This window comes from Mus caroli, unplaced genomic scaffold (assembly GCF_978045245.1).
Source record: "Mus caroli unplaced genomic scaffold, Mus_caroli_1 scaffold_3, whole genome shotgun sequence".
Taxonomy (NCBI): Eukaryota; Metazoa; Chordata; class Mammalia; order Rodentia; family Muridae; genus Mus; species Mus caroli.
In genome coordinates this window covers 16,409,123-16,432,074 of record NW_028227258.1, presented here as the reverse complement: position 1 = coordinate 16,432,074, position 22,952 = coordinate 16,409,123, and the positions used below count along the sequence as shown (strand labels likewise).

At 41.2% G+C, this 22,952-nt stretch overlaps 1 long non-coding RNA gene across 1 annotated transcript; it reads left to right on the top strand.

The window, feature by feature from the left end:
- Positions 1–325: 325 nt before the first annotated feature.
- On the top strand, positions 326–22,510 carry LOC115030594 (uncharacterized). The gene is made up of 3 exons (XR_003836175.1): positions 326–457; positions 21,552–21,655; positions 22,386–22,510. It is a non-coding gene; the product is annotated as an uncharacterized LOC115030594 (long non-coding RNA).
- The last annotated feature ends 442 nt before the right edge of the window (positions 22,511–22,952 follow it).

The following is a 22,952-nucleotide window of genomic DNA, read 5'->3' as shown; positions in this document are numbered from 1 at the left end:
ACTTTAATGCTTTAATCTGAAAAATGCATATTTTGAGCCCGGGTGAATGATTAAAGAAAAGATATTGAAAGTCTTTGAAATTTCTAACTGTGTTTGTTTTTAATTGTGAGTTGCGATCACTATAATTAGCTCATTTAGTGAACTTACAACATAAACAAATAGGAATTTCTACAAGTTCAGGGATATTTGGGGGCAAATAAGTTGGACATCCTGACTTTTTGGCTTGCTGCCTTTAAGCCATTCTTTTAAGTCTGACGGGAGTTTATTTTATTCTTTGCGTTGGAGGGAAGGGTTCAGACTGACACCCTGGGAGCCTGCTGCCAAGGCTGGGAGGTATGTGGAGGCTTGCTCTCAAGGTATGATGGTTGATCTGGGCTCTCCTGAACATCCTTGCCACAAGCCTCCTTTCTTGGAGCCCACAGACAGACAGAAGCTTGGGAGAAAGCAAAGGACACAGGTAACAGAAGCTCTCTGGTTCAGAGGCTCTGTCTCTGCAAACCATCAGACCTCATTATTATGCACTAAGAAAGGGGGATGAAGCAGAAAAACCCAGAGGGATCTGGGGAATGAACTTTTGGGGGGTCTTCTTTCTCTCAGAGGTGCACATTAAAATTCTCTCTTTCATTCATTAACGTGAACACAAGCTTCCTGAGAAAATAGCTGGTGGGACCTCCCTTAATGAATAGCGGGCTCTGCTAGGCTCTGGAGGCTTAAAATTGGGTTTCATCCCACCGAGGATTCCACACTGTCTTCTGCTTCTCTGTTCTTAACACTGCATGTTTGGTTATATTTCTAGGGCTCACCTAGGCTGTGACCTGCCACACTCAGTCCTAATCGCTCATATGATTAGCTCAGGCCACCCACAGGTAGGTGGGAGGGGCTCTTGTCAGGAGGCTCCTAGAAGTTCAGGGATTTCTTTCCCCTACTCTCCAACATTATTTGAAAGTTTCAACTCTGTCAGGCACATGCAATCAAACTTGCTTTCATAATGCTCCTTACTCGGTTTAGTTTCGAATCGGCTAGTTACAAATATAAAACCTTTTTTTCTCCTGTTTTCAGGGATGTTTGTTTGAACTTTGGTTTGAATTGACTCTCCATTCCTCAATCTTCTCCATCTCTTCCTCCTCTTCCTCCTCTCCTTTATTCTTGGCACTCCATAGTTTCATTTCTTTAGAATTCTAGTTTCAACAGCTCCTCCGGTATCATGGGATTCCGTCTCAGCCATCCCTCTGCTGTCGTTCATGCCCTCCTCGAATGCCTACGGCATCATTTGGGCTGTGTTCATGAGCTACATATTTTATGTTGCTGGTTTTCTTCTTGTGCTCATTTCTGAATTTTCTAAGAAAACATGTTGTTGTATATAATACCTCTAGGGACAGCCAGTTATTAGATTTCCAATTTGGATACACTGTGTGTGTGTCTGTGTGTTGGGGGGGGGAAGGGAGAGGGAGAGGGAGAGGGAGAGGGAGAGGGAGAGGGAGAGGGAGAGGGAGAGGGAGAGGGAGAGGGAGAGGGAGAGGGAGAGGGAGAGGGAGAGGGAGAGGGAGAGGGAGAGGGAGAGGGAGAGGGAGAGGGAGAGGGAGAGGGAGAGGGAGAGGGAGAGGGAGAGGGAGAGGGAGAGGGAGAGGGAGAGGGAGAGGGAGAGGGAGAGGGAGGAGAGAGGCATGAGTGTGTGCATGTTCATGGGAGTGTGTGTGTATGTGTGTGGGAGTGTGTGGGGCATCATTATGTGAGGGGTGAGTGTTTGTGTGTGTGTGTGCATGAGTTTATGTAAACGTTGGAGGTTGATGTCTGGAGACCTCCTCAATTGCTGTTTACCTTATTTAGTGAAGGAAGTTCTCCTGGTTGAACCCAGATTTCCATGATAAAAGCTGTGGCTGGCTTTCAAGAGGACAATGGTCATGACCAAGCCGACATGTCTTCACCAATTCTTCCTTCTATTCCTTCTACCAGTGGGGAAGCCATAAATCCATATCCTTAACCAACTTTGTTCAGGACTGATGGAGAATGTCCTTGTGGACTGTGCTGAAGATCTAGAGAATACTGTGATAGGGACAGTGACAGCAAAATCTATTGATGTCTGTGTAGGATAAGGTGGGTAGCTGTTCCCAGAAGATGATTGCTAGGCTGGGAACACAGACAGGCTCATCAGGAGATGCTCACCCAGTTTCACCCAAGGCTGAGAACCACAGAGCCATCATTCTGATGGCGAAGGCATGTGAAAGTCTAGTATAGAGGATGCTGACATTTTGTTGGGGGTTTTCCTTAAGAATTTTTTTTAACTTGTGGTATTTAATTTACTTTTATTGCTCCTCATATAGTTTAAGTACAAACAAATAAAAAAACCCCAGTGTATCATATTATGTAGGACAGGATTAATTAGCAAGGTGTAAATAGAGAAAGGCAGAAAGGTATTTAGGGTTAGAAAAAGTGTGTGTGAGGGCAAGTTAGTAAACCATTAAAAGCATGATACAATTAACTGAGGCTCCAGAATCAGCCCTGGGGCATTCAAGGTTCATTTATTTAGTATTTATTGTCTACTATATTCCATGTTAGGTTGGACAGTTTTATCCGTTCATTGTTTAATACTGTAAAGGCACTACAGAGTCTTATGAATCAATGAAATTTATAGTCTTAAATACTCTCCCATATACTGGGCCATTTAAAACTTGTATGGCATATTCATAATCATGATATTCTGGACTTTAAGCTATTGCTCCTTTGTAATTGTCTACCATCTGCTGGCAGGCTTTTAAAAGCCATACCAATTGGTTATCAGTATTAAATAGTCAGCTCTGACAATGCACACAGGTAGCATTTTAAAGGCTGAGTAGGTTGTATTAATGTATTTTGTAACATATATACACATAGCTAACAACATCAACAACAATAACAATTAAAGAAGAAAAAAAGAGGCCATGGATTTAAAAGAGAGCAAGGGGTGAGGGGAACAAGAGAGTTTGGAGTTTAATAAGGGCAGGAAAAGTGAGGTAAATATAATCTTAAAAAATTATTGTTTTTTTTTATAAAAGCCAAATACTTTTCTTTCTGGGAACTAAGACGAATTTGGAGATCAGAGCACCAAAATAGTTATTTGTTTTAATTAGCTGTTAAAGGCCTACTTGGAGCAGCATATATCCTCTTTCTGATTGGCACACTGAGCCATTTCAGTGTAACCCACATGATGTGAGTCATTAACAATGTACAGCGCAAATCCACACACTAATAAAGAAAAGGCAGTGCTTGCACTACAGTGCCAGAGCAGTTGTCTGTTATTTGCTTCTGCTGTTGAAAGAGAAAAATAAGTCTTAGATATTACAGCTGTCACCATGACATCTGTTGTTTCGGGATCTGTGGCTGCTTCGTTCACCACCTGACCCAGGCCCTCACCATGACATTCTGTCCACTATTAAACTGTGAAAGGCTTGCGCCCTCCAGGTGGGACTTCAAGGTTGACATACCAAGGTGTTTGTCTCTGTCCCCCTGACTGCCTCTCAATTGAAAAACACAGCTTCACTTGGTACAGAATTGATGGCCACCCAGGTCTCCCAGGGGTCAAGGGGAGCAGCTGAGAGCAAGAGTTCTTGAGGCATGGCCCGTTCCTGCTTTTTAATCACTTGTCACAGCCCTGCAGGGCCTCAGCCCTTTCAGAGGTGTCGCCTTTTGTTCCTGGCTGGTGGTGGCTATAGTCTTGCTTTAGACAAATGACTCCAGGTAATAAAGCAACAGTCAGGGCACACACAGAGATCTCAACTTACAAAGCAGATGCAGGAGGCATCATTTGTCTTCACTAACACATGGAGAATGTGTGACTTTTAGGAAGGTCCTCTCTGGTTGCTTGTGTTTGTTGTGATGGTTAATGAGGTAAGAGAATGCCTACACCAAGCAATGACATCAGAAGGTAGGAAAGGACCCTGTAATTAAGGATGAGGTAACCCCTCCTATCCCCTTACTGGAACACACTGTGTATATAGATCCAGGAGCTTTGCTGCTGTGAAGAGCTTCCCTTCCCAGAATTCCTCCTTACCCTTTCTACTTGTCCATTTGTTCATTCAGAATCTATTCATTGAGAGGTTGTGCCCTAGATTGGGTACTGAGACTAAGGCAGAAAAGGAGAAAATAGACACAGTTCTCTCTTGAAGTTGAGGCCAACAACAAAAGCCAGGGCCCACAGTTGTGTTTGGGGGATAAATGTTCCCTTGTAGATGGGAGAAAAAAAAGAAAGAGAAAGAAAAGGAGAAAAAGAGGGAAAAAAACAGACTATCTAACTCTGCCTGGTCTCCTAGTCATTTGATACCAGCCAGAATACACTTCCGGTGTATTCTGAAGTCTCAGGATGCTCTAATTCAGAAGATACCAGGACCATCAAGTTGCTGCTTCTCATAGGGCATGCCTCCATTTTTCTTTATGTTCCTTCCCTGTATTTTTTTTTATTAATTTTTGGTAAGGTCTACACTGTCCAAGGTGGCCTCAAATACATGATGCTCCAGCCCAAGGCCTCAAGGGTATTGTCACAGGCTTGCAGTTGCAGTCTTAATTCCCAAGTCACTGATACAAGGTAGCCCATGTTCCCTCATCAGTTAAGGGTTTGATTTTACTTAAGTCACTTAACATACTTAAAACTGAATTTCTAGGATTTTTTCATCCCTCCTTCCTTCTCTTCCTTCCTCCCTTCTTTTCTTCCTTTCTTGTTTTCTGGAGATTGACCCCAAGGGTTTGAACAAGCTAAACAAACAGTTTGCCAGTAAGATATACACCAGCCTGACAAAAACTCTTTTAGCAAAGATCTTTTTCTTTGTTCTTTTTAAAAAATAGACACATTATTGTTTTATAAAGACTTTACACTGACAACAAAATTAATGGAAATCTCACAATTTTTTTTTTCATTTATCTCCTTACATGTGTGCAGTCTCACTAATGACGCACATGCCCCTCAGAAAGGCACATTTGTAAGATTGGTGCACTTCCCCCAACACAGAGCCATCACCCTAAGTTAATAGTTTACACCAAGGTTGACTTTTGGTAATGCACATGCTATGGGTTTTTATGTTATTTCTACTTGTATTTTTATTATTTTCATTAATTTATTTATTTACTTCACATCTGACTATCAGTCCCCTGCTTCCAGTACTCTCTCACACAAATCTTTCTCCTCTCTCCCCATCCCCCTTTTCCTCTGAGAAAGGAAAGCTCTCCCCCACTCCAACCTTGGGTATCCCCTTACCATGGCACATCACGTCACAGCAGGACCTGGTACATCCTTTTCCACTGAGGCCAGGCATGGTAGCCCAGTTAGGGGAACAGGATCCACAGGCAGGCAACAGTTTCAGCTACAGTTGTTGGGGAACTGCATGAAGACTAAATTACACCTCTGCTACATATATGTGTTGGGGGGATAGGACCCTTTGGTGGCTCAGTTTCTGGGAGCCCCCAAGGGTCCAAGTTAGTGAACTCTGGTGGTCTTCCCATGGAATCCCTGTCCTCTTTGGGTCTCTCAGTTCTTCCTTCAACTCTTTCACAAGGCTCCCTGAGCTCCATCTAATGCTTGGTTGTGGGTATTCACATATATGTAGCAGAGGTGTAATTTGGTACCCCAACAACTGTAGCTGAAACTGTTGCCTGCCTGTGGATCCTGTTCCCCTAACTGGGCTACCATGTCTGGCCTCAGTGGAAAAGGATGCCCCAGGTCTTGCTGTGGCATCTGTTTCCATTGGCAGCTGGGTGGAGCCTCTTAAAGGACAGTTATGTTAGGATCATGTCTGCAAGCATAACAGAGTATCATTAATAGTGTCAGAGATTGTTTCTTGCCCATGGGATGGGTCTCAATTTGGCCCAGTTGTTGGTTGGCTATTCCCTCCATCTCTCCTCTGTCTTTGTCCCTGAACATCTTATAGGCAGGATGTATTTTGGGTCAAAGTTTTTGTAGGTGGGTTAATGTCCTTATCCCTCCACTAGGAGTCCTGCCTGGTTACAGAAAGTGGCCATTTCTAGACATGCTATGGTTTTAAATGAATGTATAAATCATTTGTACAATCATACACAATTGAATCACAGAAGTTTCCCTGTCCTTAAAACTATTCTGTGTTCTGCCCACTCAACTTGGAATTATGTTGCCCCCTAGCAATCTTGGATTTTTCTGTGGGCTCCATAGTTTTGTAGTTTCACGAATGTCTCAGCTGGGTTAATGCAGTAGTTTCCAGAATGACTTCTTTCTCTTAATAGCATACATTTAATTTTATGCCAGGTCTTTTCATAAGATCTCACTGGACATGAAAACATAATGTTTTCTTTCCTCGTGACACATTTTAGTCAGTGACAAAATTAGGGGCTTTGTTATGTTTGGGATTTACTTACAGTTACAGAACCCCTTCTTATCCATCGTCTTCCAAGTGCCTCACACCTTTGCCACACACAATCAGGGTGTATGGTTCAGCCTCAGGATGGGAGAGCACAGGATCTGTGCCTTCCAAAAAGTCCTAAAACTTTGAGTGCCCCACTCCACTCGTCCGGAAAGTCTTGTAAGCTATGTCTGAACAAAGACTCACTATTTGGACCCAGCAAGAAAGACCCAGCTCACATGGCAGCAGAAGCCACAGCAAAAACAAGCAAGCAAGCAAGCAAGCAAACAAACAAACAAAAAACAGAGCGTTATGGGATCTGCCTCTCTCATATGGGTTTCCATCTATGTCCTTCTTTATCAGGCTTGTCCAATGTTGGAGACACACAGATAGTTGTTATCAAGTGAGTGTTAGCATCTTGTCCTCTTGGTTGCCTTGGTTTAACCAGCATGTATCCAGGCTTAGATAACTAGAAAAGTGAAAGACACTACTAAAAATCATATCATTTAATTCATACCTTTTCTGTAATAAACATAAGTCTAATATCTAATGAATAAATATCAACAATTAATACCAACTGGAAAGGAAATAAAATTGGACTAAGTTGAAAGATGTAAGTTATGATACAAGTACTTAACTCATGATTAACTTTCCTTCTAAATCTAAAATTTTGCCCCCCATGATTCTTGGCCTTTTCTTTACTTTAATTTCCCTTCAAACCAGTTAATATGCTGAGGCTTTTGTTGTGTTGTAGACAATATGGAATCAAAAGACAGTCTTTAGGAACATGTACTTCTGAAGCCATAGGGAAGAGTTTAAAGGGAGTTGAATCATAGGTCAGAAAGGGTTAGCATTCTAGAACACATATTCGGACAAATTTTATAAGAATAGAACCTGGAAAAGGAGCTGCCCTCAGTTTTCTTTCTCCACTACTGAGTTGGTCCCCTACTTCGTGACTGCTTTCATAGCTCAACATTTTAAGCAGTTTGACTCTGTAAAAATAGGAGGACATTCCTTCATACTGATAGATGCTAAAGATCACATTCACAGGGACGTACTATTTTTCCCCTAGGGAAACAATTACAGAGCTGATTCCATGCTTTTTTGATTGGGGTGTGTGGGAAGACAGGGGAAGAAACATATGCTTTGAGAATCTAATATATTTCTTAAAGTTTGAACTTAAAAGCTACCCACAGCTTTCTTGATTATCTCACAGTGAAGACAGGCTTGAGATGTTTGCAGTGACTGCCTGTCAGGGTGAACATGTAGCAGAATGTCCAGAGAGGAACACCAGTCCAAAGGCAAACTCTGCAAAGCTATGGGTTTGAAAATGTCATGTAGGGAGGAGACAGACTCCAGAGGAACTGGAAACTCTCGCCAGGCCTCAATAAAACCTGGTCAGAGAACAGAATCAGATGGTTTGCTTTTTTTTGCCTCCCATAGCCAAAGCCCTTTCTTCTTGTTTGTGCTGATTGGTAGTTTCGAGGACACACATGAAGAAAACAGTCATCTTAAATGAAGAGGACTTTCTGTTCTTAGGGTAAACACTGCACTATATCAGGTTTAGCTCACTGGAACCCACAAGGGCCTGTTGTTACATGATAGGGCCCTGGCTTTCCTCAGACCTTCCAAGGCGTGTGGAGTTTTGAAGCACACGTTGCTGATAGGAAACTAGTAGCACTGATAGATGCCAAAGCTAATAAAACCCAGAGTGAAATCAGCTCAACTCCTTAACGAATTAGAAAGCTTTGAGCATGTGCAGAGCTGACCTATGATACCACAATCACAGTGACCACCGAGCCAGGGAATAATCACCAGGATCAACCTAGATGAGCTGTCTATAGAGAACACAAAACCAACTTGTGAAATGTCTTACTTTTCAAAAGGCCTCTCTCAGAAAAATTTGAATCCAGTTATATGTTAAAATAAAGATATTTGGAATATGTTCAGATAAAAATGTACTGCTAAAGTTCATTTCATCTATACCTTTTAATGTTCTGAGGCCACAAACAATGTAAAGTTTCATACTAGGCTCGCCCCGTGTGGTGTAAGGTGTGAATCCAGTTTCAGTTGGTGTTTGCTGGACTGCAGAATGTTTACCAACAGAAGGCTGAATGTGGGAGGAGACAAGATGAGCATTTATATGAGCGATTTCAAAACATGTTTCCGAAGCTCACCTCCTTATTATAAAGGTCGGGCGATGCTAGTGTCCAGTGGATTGTCCTAAACCGTAATAAAGTTTTCTAGCCCTTTCATGACATTAGCTTGAAATAGCAGCATTGTATATCTGACAACAGGAAAGGAAAGGCCCAAGGAGGGGGATGAGCCCTGGGGAATACAGAGAATTCGCTCAATATATAAAGTACCTTTCAGCAACTCCTACAATTAGAGAAATTCAGAACAATTAAAGGGTTTGGAAGTCCCAGAGGATTCCCTTTAAGAAAACCTATTGTCTTTAAGAAACTCTCAAGAGAATCAAGGGCATGTGCTGTTTTAATGGGATTCTGCTGTGTGAGGACTGTGTTCTAGGTTATTTCCAGCATGCTGAACCTTTCCCTGCATTTCATCTGAGTACGAGTTCTGCACAGGAAGGGTACCATCAAAGAGAACAGTCTCCATTTCCTTTGGAAGGCACATCAGACACACAGGGCATCATGGAAGATCTGTCTGAATCGATCCATCCCCGTTGCTCTTTGCTCCCGAGGATGTTTTTCAATCCCATTGTAATTATCTCCATCATGGAGGAGGCTCCGGGTGCATTTATTCACCTTTCCCTATGACTGGAAAATGTATTCCATATTCAGAAGTCAGCAATTAAAATAAGCTAATCTGCATTCGACTTTGAAAGCCTGGGGAGGTGCTATGCCTCCCCCACCTCAGCCAGGAGGTAGGAGCAATGACGGGCTTAACCTTTCATGCACAACTGTGATTGGCTGGTGGGCAGTTAGGACAGGTGCAATAATCTAATCTGGAATATTGCTCTCCTCACCTTTTTTTAATAAACATTTTGCCTCTGCACAGACCTTAATATAATAGCAGTGAAGGCAAGGGAGGAAATTGGAAACACGGCCAGGAGGGTGCCTTATGGTTCGTAACAACCCTAAATTGTGACTGTTTATTAAAACTAACACCCTTTTGTGAGGGTGTGGATCAAAATAGCCACTGATTTCTATTCTTTGATATTTCTTCCCCGCCCCCCGCCCCTTTTAATAGTGCTGAGTTTACGTTTCAGTTTTAGGATTTAATTAAGTTTCCAAAATTGCTTCTGACTTAAACGTTGACCTAAAAAAGCCACTTGCTCTCTATAATTTACCCCCCCCCATCAAATCTTTCCATCATTTATTTCAATCTGTGGGAGATGTTTGTGCATGCATGGCCCCTTGGACCATGGGGATGGAAAGAGTTAAATCAGGTAAAGGAAGGCAGAGGGGTGGCCAGAGAGCTGCCTCACAAAATACAATTAAGGGCCTTTCCCAGGCCTGGGGCTCTTTGGAGCTGCCAGGAGATGGGGGACAGAGCACAATGTCCTCCTTGTCCCCAAACCTCCCTTTTGTTTCAGCAGCTCTTTGGCTCCCACACATGCAAAAGTTTGAATTTCCTGTTGGCTCTGAGGTGAGATTTATAACATTTATTAAGGTTGCTATTCATTGCGAGTTTACTGGGCAATAAGCCTAAGAGCTTTTAGGGGCTTAATTGCAGATGTTTATGGGGGGTTGCAAAGCTCCCACAGTGTCACTGTCAGCCAGGTTGGCCAAATGTGGACTTCTTGATGTGTCCAGGGAGCACGTCCTGGTCCAAGGGGAAGGTCAAGTGGAGGCCGAAGGCCTGAGAGGGAGGTGCTTGTCTTCATGAGCTAGGCTGACTTTCTGCTCTGGCTATTTTACTTCTCTTCCCACAGGCTCCTTCCACCTCCTTCTGGCACTCTTTGAAGCCAAAGGTGAATGTTCCAGTCTTTCCATAAACAACAAGGAAAATTAATTTGAAATTATGTGGGGAAAGGTGGGGTGTCAGGACTGGAGGTGAACATGGCTTGTGAAATAATGTCAACTAAACAAGTATTCCAAGTTCACTGTCACGTGGTGCAATCGCAACAAACATGTCATAAAGCAGATATTACACCCCCCACTCAATAAGCAAGGAAGTTGAGTCTTAAATAAGTTCAGTAACTTGCTGAAATTGAAATACAAGCTAATGGGCAATGGAGATGCATTCCCCTTTCTTTTGCTCTTCCTGCCTGCTTATGTATATACGATTCACCTGTGCCTGCTTCTGTGCAAGCTGGAAGTTTCTGTGCCCCACCTCTGTGCTCCACCTCTGTGCTCTCTCTCCATCTTAGATTTTGAGACAGGGTCTCTCACTGATCCTGGTGCTCATCAATTCTGCTAGACTTGCTGGCCAGCAAGCCTGGAAGACCCTCCTGCCCCAACCTCAGCACCAGAGATACAAGTATTTGCCATCATGGCCAACTTTACCTCGGTGTTAAGGATCTGGAGGCAAGTCCTCACTTTACCCAACTGCCTTGCATTACATAAACCTATAGCTTTTCTCTCACTGATGTGTTTTATATTGCTGGGGCCACAGGTGATGATCAAGAAGTTTAAAGGGAAAGAACTTGTTTCTTCTTTACAGACAGAGTAGGGGCATCATCCTGACCCTGGGGAGCAAATTGGGGACAGAAGACTCAAGGTTTCTTTTGTTCTTTCATCCACTCCCTTCTTAGCAGCTGTTTTGTAAACACCTGTGTGCTAGGTAAAATGCAGATCAAATGCTATCTCTGCCTTTGCTTCTCTGTCTGTTTCCTTCTGCTATGGGGAGGTAGACCAGATGCTCTGTCTCTTATAAGCTCTGTCAAGATCCCTGTAGATCTGCCATGATGACCAATTTCCCAGATTGCTTCCTCAAGACAGTCCTAGTCCAGAAAAGAACCAAAAGAACAGCAGGGATGTCAAGGAGCTGATGAATAGGCTATGTATTTTTCATATGAAATAAATAAATTTAATAATACCACACACATATACACACATATGGATTGCATGTGTATGTATGTATATATCACTCTGACAGTCTTGTCCAAATTGTCTTTATGGATTTACAACTGAACTTCTAACAGCAGGCAGCCTACTGGCGTAGAGGACTGAGCATTTGAGCCATCATTGTTAGAAATGTATTGTTCAGGACACTTGCTAATTTATTGATGCAGCAGCAGAGGTGGAATCAGATTCAGTTGAGGAATAAATTGGAATATTTTTGTGCATTTCTTTCTTTTTTTTTTTTTTAAAAAGCCACTTTAGAACCTATGTATTAAAATGACAAAATCTTAAATAGGGGGTTCTCTTTTTCTAAACAAAAGATATGCAAATTACAATTGAAGATTTATATTATGATAAAAACTGAAATACAAAAGAGTCATTATCCTGCAAAATGTAAAAGCGCAGTTGCTTCATGAGCCGGTAATGATATAATGGGGTGTTGATGTAGTAAGAGGTGTCAGGAGGCAGACAATGACCTCAAATTTTAAGTCAGAAACAGTAGAATTGAACAGTAAGTATCTACCTGCCCACCTAACTATCCATCTAGCTCTTAAATATAGCAATTCTGAGAATTTGAGTCGAAGAAGAGTCTATTTTTACCTCCTTATAGTGTAGCCCTAATAAGGAATGGAGGGAGGGTTACAGAATTAATTTTCATATATCCACCCCAACTCTGGAACAGGATAAAGCTTTACCTTGAGTTACACTTTTATAGGCCTGTTTCTCATTTTATAAAACTCAGCTATAGGCAGTTAGGGAGTCTGGAGACCATTCCAAGCATAGGCACAGGGCCAGCGCCCTGATCCCAAAGGTCAAGGTCAATGCATGAGAAAGACTTGTAGTTAGTTTATAGGGTATCCCTCCTTTTTGCTTTAGATTTCTACAGGTACTTTCTCCATGTCCCTGGCAGCAAGCTTCCAGCCTCAACTTCCTGAGTGCTAGGATTTCAGGTGTGGACCACCATGCCTGCTCCTAAGGTAATAGAAGCAGTTCTCACCTGGGTGATACAACTTTGAAGCAAGCAGGCTACATCAGAACAGAACAAATTATGTCAAAGCACATCACAAGCAAAGGGCACCAAACTGATTCTTAGGTTTGAGATTGTCCCATTGGCTTATTTCTAAAACATATCATTCTGACAGTCCCCCTCTTTCTCTTATGGGTCGGGGAGGTGGGGGGGGGAGCATGCACATGTGCCTACACATGCACACATGTGTGTTTCAAATGGAGACATGGTTTAAGTAACCAACTGATGGGCCACATGTGAAGCAGATGTACAGCATGATCATACTTCTAAACAGAGCAGAAGGCCTGCTTTAGCTTTATTTGGCAGGAATTTATATACTTGCTTCAGCATTTGATCTGAGTTTAAACAAAGGACGCTGTTGGTTTTAGCCACCACTGATTTCAGGACCACAGCTCTGTCTTCTTTCTGCAGAAAACTGGAGTTGTGAAACTTGGACAATCAGATGACTGTACAGTGTGGAAGGATCTCCAATATTTATTTATTTTAGTGAGCCAGCCCTTGTTTTCTAGTTCTTTTTCATTGTGTAATTTCTTGCACCACAAGCTTCAGGCGGAAGGATTGTGCAGATATCAGAGCCTTGGCAATGTCTTCCCAAATTGTAGGACAAACCCCATATACAAGCTGGGGACCGCGACTGAGGCCTAAGAAAATAGTCTCCTACCAGCTTCTGGTTGCTTTCCAGTTCAGAAAGTTGCTGGGGGTCTTCTGTCAGGGGGAGCACATGGTTTATGATTTTGAGCCTGTGCAATGCTCTTTTCTATTTCATCTTGACTTAATGTCATTAGTCTTCCTTCAGAGAAACCCGAGCGTTCATTTTCTAATCTATCTAGATGATACGCTGACAGCATTTCCCCTGCTCCAGACTTTACCATTGATGTCTCTGCCTCTGTTAATCATTTTCAGAAATGAGATTTATGGTAAAAAAGGATTAAATCAATGCTGACTACCTCCAAATTTCTAGGATTTCGAGGCTTCTTGATGAACACAGAAACCATAGCCCCTTGGAGAAGCTCTGCTGAGGAGATCTTTCTAGCCTTTGTCTGCTCTCCCCTTGCAGCTGGTCTGCTCTCTGCGGATCATAGGGAGTCAACTTTTCCATGGTATGTTTGGCAACCATACCACAGGGGCTGCCCTCTGAGCCGCTTGAGCTGGTTTTGATTGGAAATAGATGAGTGAGGTATCAATCTTTCTATCCTTCATTTTCCATCCTCTCTTCCTCGCCTTCGACCCCATCCTAAAATGACTACCCTCAGGAAAGATGTCAACCTATTTCAATTAAGTGTTTGTCTTTTGAGCTTCTCCTTGAAGGGTAAATCATGGCGATTTTATTGGCCAGATCCAAAAAGAAAAATTTCACTGGTCCAAATTAAATCACAGCTTATATTTTTTTTCTAATTTCTTCAATCTTCAATTGGCTTCAAATAATCTCACTAGCACATATAGGGCTTTGTGCACTCAAAGGGCTCTCAGAGAAATGCCAGCTTGCTTTGTCGTCACCCATCCTTATTTGCTCCAGTTTCTTTTTCTACCTTTTCTCTTACCATTTGCCCCACTGAGCAGATTTTTACTTTTATCCAGAGTGACCCAAGATTAGCTCCTCTCTCACTCACTGGGGGACAAGGACATGGTCTACACCCCCTAACGTCTCTTCCTTCCATGAGGGGTCCTGTCTCCTCAAAAGGACAATGATCACACTGTCTTGTCCTTCATCCTGTAACTAGTAGACCAAACTCTGTGTCTTTAAATTCAGATGAACCCACCAATATTTGGCCTAAACTCCCTGTGAATTGCCCTTCTGTGTGCGGTCTGCTACGGTCTCCAGAATGTGTGCATCATAATCTGGGCTTCAGTGCCCAAGAGGATACTCATCTACTTGATCTAGGAAGGCCTTTTGACTTTGCAAGTATTTCCCTGGTTGCCTTAGATTCTGGGCCCTGGGTAACAACTTGCAAATCCACTGGATACATACCCAGCATATGCTCCCGGAATCTTTCCCCATCACATCATACCTGGTTATTACATATGCTAGAGTGCCTAGGTCTGGAGCAAAAGGAAATAGACCAACATTTCTGTCTTATTTCTGAATCTTTGCTGTTGTTAGGATGTGCTAGCCTGGGGTATATGTCCCTAAATTACAGTAATATCTCTGTTTTGCTAATGAGAGTTAAGTGATTGCATCCTGGGCACACAAAATGTTCAGTGTCCAGAATCCATGGCTCTAGATACTGGAAAACATCTTTGTGGCAGATATATAAAGAAGTGGTAGATGAATCTTTTACTTCCATGGACTGAGATTTGGTTGGAACTAGTGTCCAGAAAATTTGGAGAGAACCAGAAGTTTTATTCATGTTAGAAAAGCAATGCTTTAAGATTTGAAATTCCCCTTCAGAAAATCATAAATACTAGCCAGGGTACCTTGGTCCTTTGTTAGTTGATAATAAAAGGTTTGTCAACTAGGAGTGGACTATCAAATATTCCTAACTTCTAGTTTAAGGGATTCCATAAATCAGATCATGAGCCTGAGCCTGATAGTACACAAGGTTATTGTTATTTCTAAGACTTGTACCCACAAAAGCTACTTACTGTGTGTGCAAGAGAGTGTCGAATCCACTGAAGATGAAACTGTGGTGCAAAATGTTTTAAAAGACAGTCTTCCTGGCTTGGGATGAATCATATAAGACTTTTTTAGGTTGTAAGTACTGATGGTGTTCTAAAGGGAGTTCACTGTTTTACAAGCAAGACAGACACAGTAGAACTTGGCCTAGGGTATTGGTGGCTTCCTGTGTGGGAGGCCTGTATAAGTCTCAGAAAACCTCATAAATGTTACCGTCCTTGACGTTGCCATATTGAAGTTCTAAATAATATAATCACTGAATTGGTGTTGGAGAAGTGAGTTCTAAAGGGTCAAAAACTTTGTGTGCGCACACAGAGAGAGATTCATAGAGGGCTGAATAGTCCAAATGTCCATTTCGCTAATGTAACACTTCACATGCAGCAAGTGTGCTGCCTGGGGTACATGACTCTACGGGAAACCACATGTATGGGAGTAAAGGGAAATGCTCAGAAAGTGCAAGGAAAAGGCGTTGCATGTAGGACTGAGCTATCTGGGGAGGAAAGCAGCCAAGGAACAAGGCACTGGTATCATTATGATGCCATTAGTTCCACTCTAGCAAGATTGGCTTTTTGTGGCTAGAGAGATGCTTCCATGGTTAAGAGCACTTTCTGTTCTTGCAGAAAACCTATGTTCAGTTCCCAGGTCCATGATGTCAGGCTCACAACTATCTTTAACTCCAACTTCTAAGGATCTGACACCTTCTTCTGGCCTCCTTAGAAACCTACACACACACAAACACACACACACAGAGAGAGAGAGAGAAAGAGAGAGAGAGAGTAAATAACAATTATTCTAAAATTTAGATTCTATGCAAATCACCGAAATAATCACCAAAGTCTGTCATATCCATTCATACTATATACTGTGTGTTATGCAGCCACTCATGGTGGTAATGATGACTACATATAGAAGAAATGGTCGAGCTCCTCACAGCTCCCTTTCCTTAGAGTCCCTGTTTATGAGAACTCACAAAGCAGAGTGCTAATAGAACGTGCTGGTATGTAATGACAGTTGTGTTTGTACCACTGTTTTGGTAATGAAATACACATGCATGTTGGTGTTGCAATTGCACAGTTTCATAAAAGTCATATACAGTGAAAATGCTCTACTAGAAACATTTAGAGCTAGCATTATAGAATACAATGCAAAGGTGGGAGAATTCGTGCCAATGATTAAAACTGCAAGTTTCCCCTTACTTATCAACAATGGCATTAAATAAAAAGTTACACACATCTTGGTCTTATAGCGGAGATGCCACAGAAAGAGGAAATGAGTGCATTCAATAACACCTTTTCTGGATTTTTGAATAAGAACTTCCAAATTTTCTCTTCACAATGTGCTGCACAAATTATGCAGTATCTAAGTGTCTTGAAGGACCCAGAGAAACAAAGAGTCTCTATTGGAAGTAATATCTATGTGACTTGAAATCAATTTCCTGATTTGGCTCAAAGGCATCAAAATGAAAATGAATACTCAAACATATTTGTTCAATGCCATTATATATTAATATCCTTCTACCGAGTATAGGCTTAGAAAAGCAAACTTGCTCCAAATGCTTGATAAATTCTCAATTTTCTCCTGGTTACACTGCACTCTTTAATTTTCTGTGTATTCAATTCTTAAATATTCACCTGCAACTGACTTTGGGATAAAATGAAAAAGTTAATCTGTTCTCAAACTGTTGCATGCTGCTTCACATAGTGGTCTGCTCCATGTACCATGACTCCTGTTCTTTGGTAGTGAGTTCCAGGAAAACATTTTGCCTGATACCTTCAGTTTCTGCCTTTTGGCTATCTACACTAGTTCTATTGGATCTGAACAGCATTGCTGTGTCTTCATCTCTTTCACTTTCTTAGTCACATACACAACATTTCTGATCTCTCTCTCTCTCTCTCTCTATCTATCTATCTCTCTCTCTTCTCTCTCTCTCTCTCTCTCTCTCTCTCTCTCTCTCTCTCTCTCTCTCTCTCTCTCTCTCTCTCTCTCCAATGCATGTGTGTGTGTGTCTGTGTGTGTGTGTGTGTGTTGGCATGCACATGTGTATATGCATCTAGAGGCCAGAGGTCAACAACAGGTGTTGTTCCTACATCGTCTTTGCAGACAGGGAGGTCATCAGTTAGGCTAGACTCCCGCCAGCAGTTCCCAGAAGGCACAATTGCCTCTACCTTTGATCCCACCATTGGTAGGGATTCCATGCCTAGGCCACTACACCTGGCTTTTTTATGTGAGTTCTGGAGCACAGGAGTAGCAAGCACTTCACAGACTGAGCTTCTCCTTAGACCTCTTTCTATGCAATCATATAGCCATGTGATTACTCCTATTTTATCCCTCTTTCTGTTAAGGGGCAGGAGATGTCTCAGGTACCACACACAGAGACAGCATAGTAATTCCTGTTATTTAAATTATATATTTGCTTAGGGCTTAGTTTATGCCTGGCATTATTCCAAACTTGATATTCTGTATATGTATGTATATATATATATATATATATATATATATATATATATATATATGTATATATATATATATATATATATGTGTGTGTGTGTGTGTGTGTGTGTGTGTGTGTGTGTATACTCAATGAATATACAATTATATTCATTGAGAGAACTCCAAGAGCCATTTATTTACAGATGACAAAACACAGGCACAGAGAGGTCAAGTAATTTGTCAAAAACTGAACAGTTGGATTCCAATCCACTAATTCTTTTTTCACCTGCCTAAGAAAAGACATTGGGCCCTCAATGGCATCACACTTTAGTATGAAATAATCTCAGTGAATTAATATGCATTTTAAGAGACTCTACTTCCATAGAGCCAAAGGAACAGGAAACCAAAGGAACAGGAAACCTAAAGGCAGATCATCCTGCCAGTACAATCAACCCATTCTTTGCTTTTATGGTTTCATCTTGTTTTGTTTGGTCACTGTTTTGTTTTTTGTTTTCAATTTTGGAAAACACAATTCTCTGATATATTTGACTTTAATTTGGTTTTCTACCTAATGCCAAAATGTAGAAAGCCTGCATGACTTTAATTACTCTAATAGATGCTGGTTCTATAGGTGTGACCACCAGCCATGAGACTGCATTGTGATCCACTGGGAATTTCTTAGCAGGACCACCCAGAAACCACAGACAGTGCCAAGTGCTGGGCAGTTGTTTACATGAGCTTGGGATCCTACACAGAGGACAGTAGCTGCTTTCTGCTGTCAACTAATATATATATATATATACCCATTGAAATTGCCCTACATACAATCTAGACATATTTTGGATCTCAAGGCCCTAACTATATTCCACACATGGAGATTTTTTTTCTTCCCAGAACTAGAGCAGGAGATGGTTTCTGTCTGAGAGGAGCTGGGTGCTCTCAGCTGCTCTGGTCCAGCCAAGCCAGCTGTAATTCTGGAAACACAGTCAGCCAGACTCCAAATGTGCTGATCCTCAGATAGCCCACATTCAAACAGCGGCTCTCTCTTACAAAGACTTTCCATTGAGTCATATCCTATGCACTATCTCTGACTTCTCAGAGAAGACCATGAACAACATGTCCTTAAGACCCTTGCTGATATCTTTGGTGGACACTCAAGTTCATGCCTTGCCACCACCCAAGAGAGCATTTGGCAACAGTTGCAATTGAAAGCCTTTCTTGCCAGATAAATAACAGTGTCCAGAAGAGGTGACTTGCAGGGTGGGGGTGGCTGTGGAAGCAAAGATGTCACTCACTCCAGGAGACAGACTTCACTGAGCAGGCTATCTTACTCCTGTGCTTCGTAAGTCACATCCCTTCCTCCAGTTATTTTGGAACTTTGTAGAGAGCTTACTTTATAAAGTAAGGAGAGTAATTATGCCTTAGTACATCTGCCTTACAGTAAGTTCAGACTGCCAAAGACTAAGTTGCTTTCAAGTGAGGGCAGACTATTGAAGTGGTTCTGTCCCTGCTGCTTGGTCTCTTTACCAAAACATCTATGCCCTCCGTTACCTGCTACGCAGATCAGGGAATAGGAAGGAAGTCAGGCCTAGAGACAAATGTCACCAGCAGCTGAAGCTAGCATCTCATTTTTAGGCAGAGATCATAACATCTTTTGGGTACAGCCTTGGATGGGACAGAAAGTCTATTGTTTTTGTGCCTTATGTCAAACACTTCACCCATGTCAAACCCAGCAGAGAGGATGCGGTTTGGTAACAATGAAGGAACCGTCCTTAACTGGGTTTAGAGTTGCCTCATTTTGCAAATAAAAATATGTATTAACCAAGTAAATGTGAATTTGGACAAATAGTGTAAGTTTGTTCCACACAATATTTCAAAAATTCATGTTTAACTAGACTTCCTATATTTTATTTGGGAAGTTTACTTGTAACCATGAAGAAGAATTATTAATCTCAATTTATCATTGAGGGAAAAAAAAAAGACTCGACATTAAGAGATTTGCTCCTGATGGTAACTCGTGACTGTGTGACTAGCAGACTGGTTCTATTTTAATGTGTGTCTATGTGTGTGTGTGTGTGTGTGTGTGTGTGTGTTGTATATGTTCCCCTGGAAATGGGCACTCATGTACTTGAGTGGAAAGCAGAGATTGACATCAGTTGTTCGCTCTGTTTTTTAAACACTGAACCTGCAGTTCAGAAGTTTGGTCTCCAGGATGTGGCTGTGTGCACCTCCCCATTGCTGGGCTTGCAGGAAAGTGGTGCCATGCCTGTTTTCTACACCTTCCACATAGATGCTGGGAATGCAAACTTAGAAGTGTCATGCTTGCATAACAACCACTTCCTGACAGAGCCATTTCCCCAGGCTCTGGTTATGAGTCTTATATATCAGCATCCAGAGTCTTAACCATAGAGGCCTCTCATCTTAGTATTTAAATTGTTACTTAAACTGGTGTTTAAACTTTTACTTGGCTAAGCTGCCGCAAGAGCAAAAGTTAATTTCAATTTTAATACAAAATAGCTATTAAATGGGCACCAGATACAAAATTCTTTACGAAGACCAAAGAGAGGAAAGAAAGAGTGCATTTCCACATTTATGTAAGGAAGGAGAAGGGGAAGAAGGGGTAGAGCTGATTTTGATGGGATCCAGAAAGGGGAACCTACCCTCCAATTCTCTAAGGGGGTCACTTCCTTCAGACCACATCTGCCTCTCTGGTGTCCCCAGTACCTTCATTTGCACTGTCTCCCGACCTGACTGTCCATGGATCTAGGTTACCTCATGACCTTTTGATGTCTGCAGTGGTTTAAGCCATTGCATAACTTGTCACACTAATGACCACAATGACCTTGGCCAATGTATCCTATGATGAAGCTGCCCTTAGCTACTCATGGCTGCAGTGTGTGTTATAACAATTAGTTAGAAAAAAATAGCAGCAGAATCTAAGGATATAGATATTAAACTATTAAAAAATAAACTAACCTAAAAAGAACTATTATAATGTCACAGTTCTACTTTGCACCAAGCATGACAGTGGAGTCTATATGAGCTCCTGACCTCACAAGGAAATGACATATTTAGGCTCATTGACTCTCTTGTGGGTAGTGAGAGACAGAGACACAGGAAACAGACAGGCAGAATGTACTGAGGAAGGACTACCTTGCAAGGAAACTCTGCTCTTTGTAGTACCACTTTTTCCCCCTAAAACAGAGGGAAAGGCTCTTCTTTCCCCTTAACAGGCAGAGTGCCTCCTTGCTCCACAGAAAGTTAAAACAGAGCTTGCTTAGAACCTTAATGCAAAAAGGCAGGGCAGAGTTAGATACTGTTCTCTTATCTCTTAATTGAATCCAGGTGTCCAAAGGCCCTCTTTTGTAGCCAATGTCAAAAATAGAAATAGACAGAAGACTAATGTATATCTAATAGTTGAAGCAAGCAGTTGTCTGATTCCTGATTCATTACATATGGAATGGAAAAGACAAGGAAAAAGAAGCAGAACACACACACACACACACACACACACACACACTCACACACACACACACACACACGAAGCTTAGATTTTGATCACGGGGCTGTTCCACGAGTTGAAGTACTGTTTTTGATAAGAGGGCCCTTTTAAGAATGCTTTTTTTTATAGCGCCGTATATGTGAATTTATAGTCCACTCTCTCCTCTGCTGCGCCTACACCACAACGCTGAGTTTCCTTTGAGATCTTCCAACCTTAACATTCTGCTTCTGAAAATTATCCATTAAAATTTTATCAATTTTGTATTTTGGTGAGACAGTATGAGGAAATGCCATCCTGAAATTAGATTTTTCCTTTGACATCCGGCGCCCAGTCAGCAATCCAATCGCATGTATTTCTATTGAGACATTAGGGTTTGATATAATTTTGGGCAGAAAACATTTTAAAAATGAAACAATTGAATTTTCTAGATGGTCTTGGGGACCACTTAGCTTAAGAGAATACACTTCCAAATCAAAAGCCTTTCAATCATTTTAAATATTATTTGGATGATATTTGCTGTATGTAGGAGCAGTTTGAATTTGTATTGAATGTTTGACCGGCTCATGCACACATAGATGATGTATGAAATTATTATTTCATATTTTTCTAGTGTTTGCATTGCAAGTGACATCTGGCTGACAGGAACTTGGAGAAATGGAATCCGAAGTGAATGCTGCAGTTACCACAAGCCTCATATTTATCAAAAGGTTTAAGGTTGCTGTGTCTTTGTTTAACATATGAAACTTGGAACCCTGACGGGGAGGCTGCAAACCTCACTGTTTCCTGCCTTTTCTTAGCTGATTTGTTTAGTAAAAGAGTGGGCAAGGAATGAGCACAAATTGTATCAGTTGTTCTTCTCATGAAACTAAATATTTTGCATCCTAATTTTAAGAAAGCAAACTTAATTAGTTCTGATGTGATTTCCATACATTTTCCTTGTATTCAGAAAATTTACAGATTTTGTGTTAGACCAACACATATTGAGAACTATTCATCGTTATTCAGGAAAGGCAATGTGGGAGGAAAAACAGCTCCCTACATTTTAAATTTTATTTTCTAATTTGTACATGTGCAAAATTGAAATAAGACATGAAAACATGTCATACAGTATTTGGAAGCTCTGACTCAGTTACCACACACAGACATAAATATATGCATTTTCTCCTTTACTCTATTTCCTTGGAGATCATGGTTTGATTCTTAATTCTATAGTGAGAATATCATTCACTTAGCAAAGATTTATGAACTCACAACAGGCTATACTGTTCAAGTGCTAGGGAGATGCTAGAGCAGACAATGTATGTAGTAAGTGTATACTCAAGCAGAGGGCAAGACTGATGTGAAATAACTCATTGCAATCTAGAACTGTAGATACTATGATAAATTAGAGAACCACTGGTAAGGCTGAAGCCAATTAGTAACTGTATTCTGTCTGCTTCAACAGATACAGAAACAGAGATGGAAACATGGAGACCGTTGTAAAATCTTCAATAAATACAGGAGGCCCTTGTTCATTTCCTGAAATGCAAAATTTCAATAAACTAGAAAAATGGGAAACATTAGCCTGATCTCCTCAAGAAAAATGCTATGTATATTTATTTACAATAGTTTTGAATGTCTTTTTCAGTTTTGATAACAGCATATTGATAATCTGCAAATATACAATTATATTAAAAATACCATATGATCTCTTTTAAATAAAAAAATGCAATGTTACTACTGGATTTCCTATGTATTTAAACTATTACTATGCATAGTTGCTAATGAATTTATAATAATCTGATTAATTTCAATACCATAAGTTAGCCTTTATTCTATTGGAAAATTTGCTTTCTTCTCTATTATCTCTTGGTCAACACTGTACTAGTATCTCCTAAGAAAACAACATTCAGGAGAGAAAGATGGCCTTCCAGGAGTGAGATTTCATGGCATCAGAAGGAGATATAAAGAAAGAAAGTAGCACTTATTTGGAGTCTGCCACCAGACTACATTCTTTATATGAGCTTTTTGC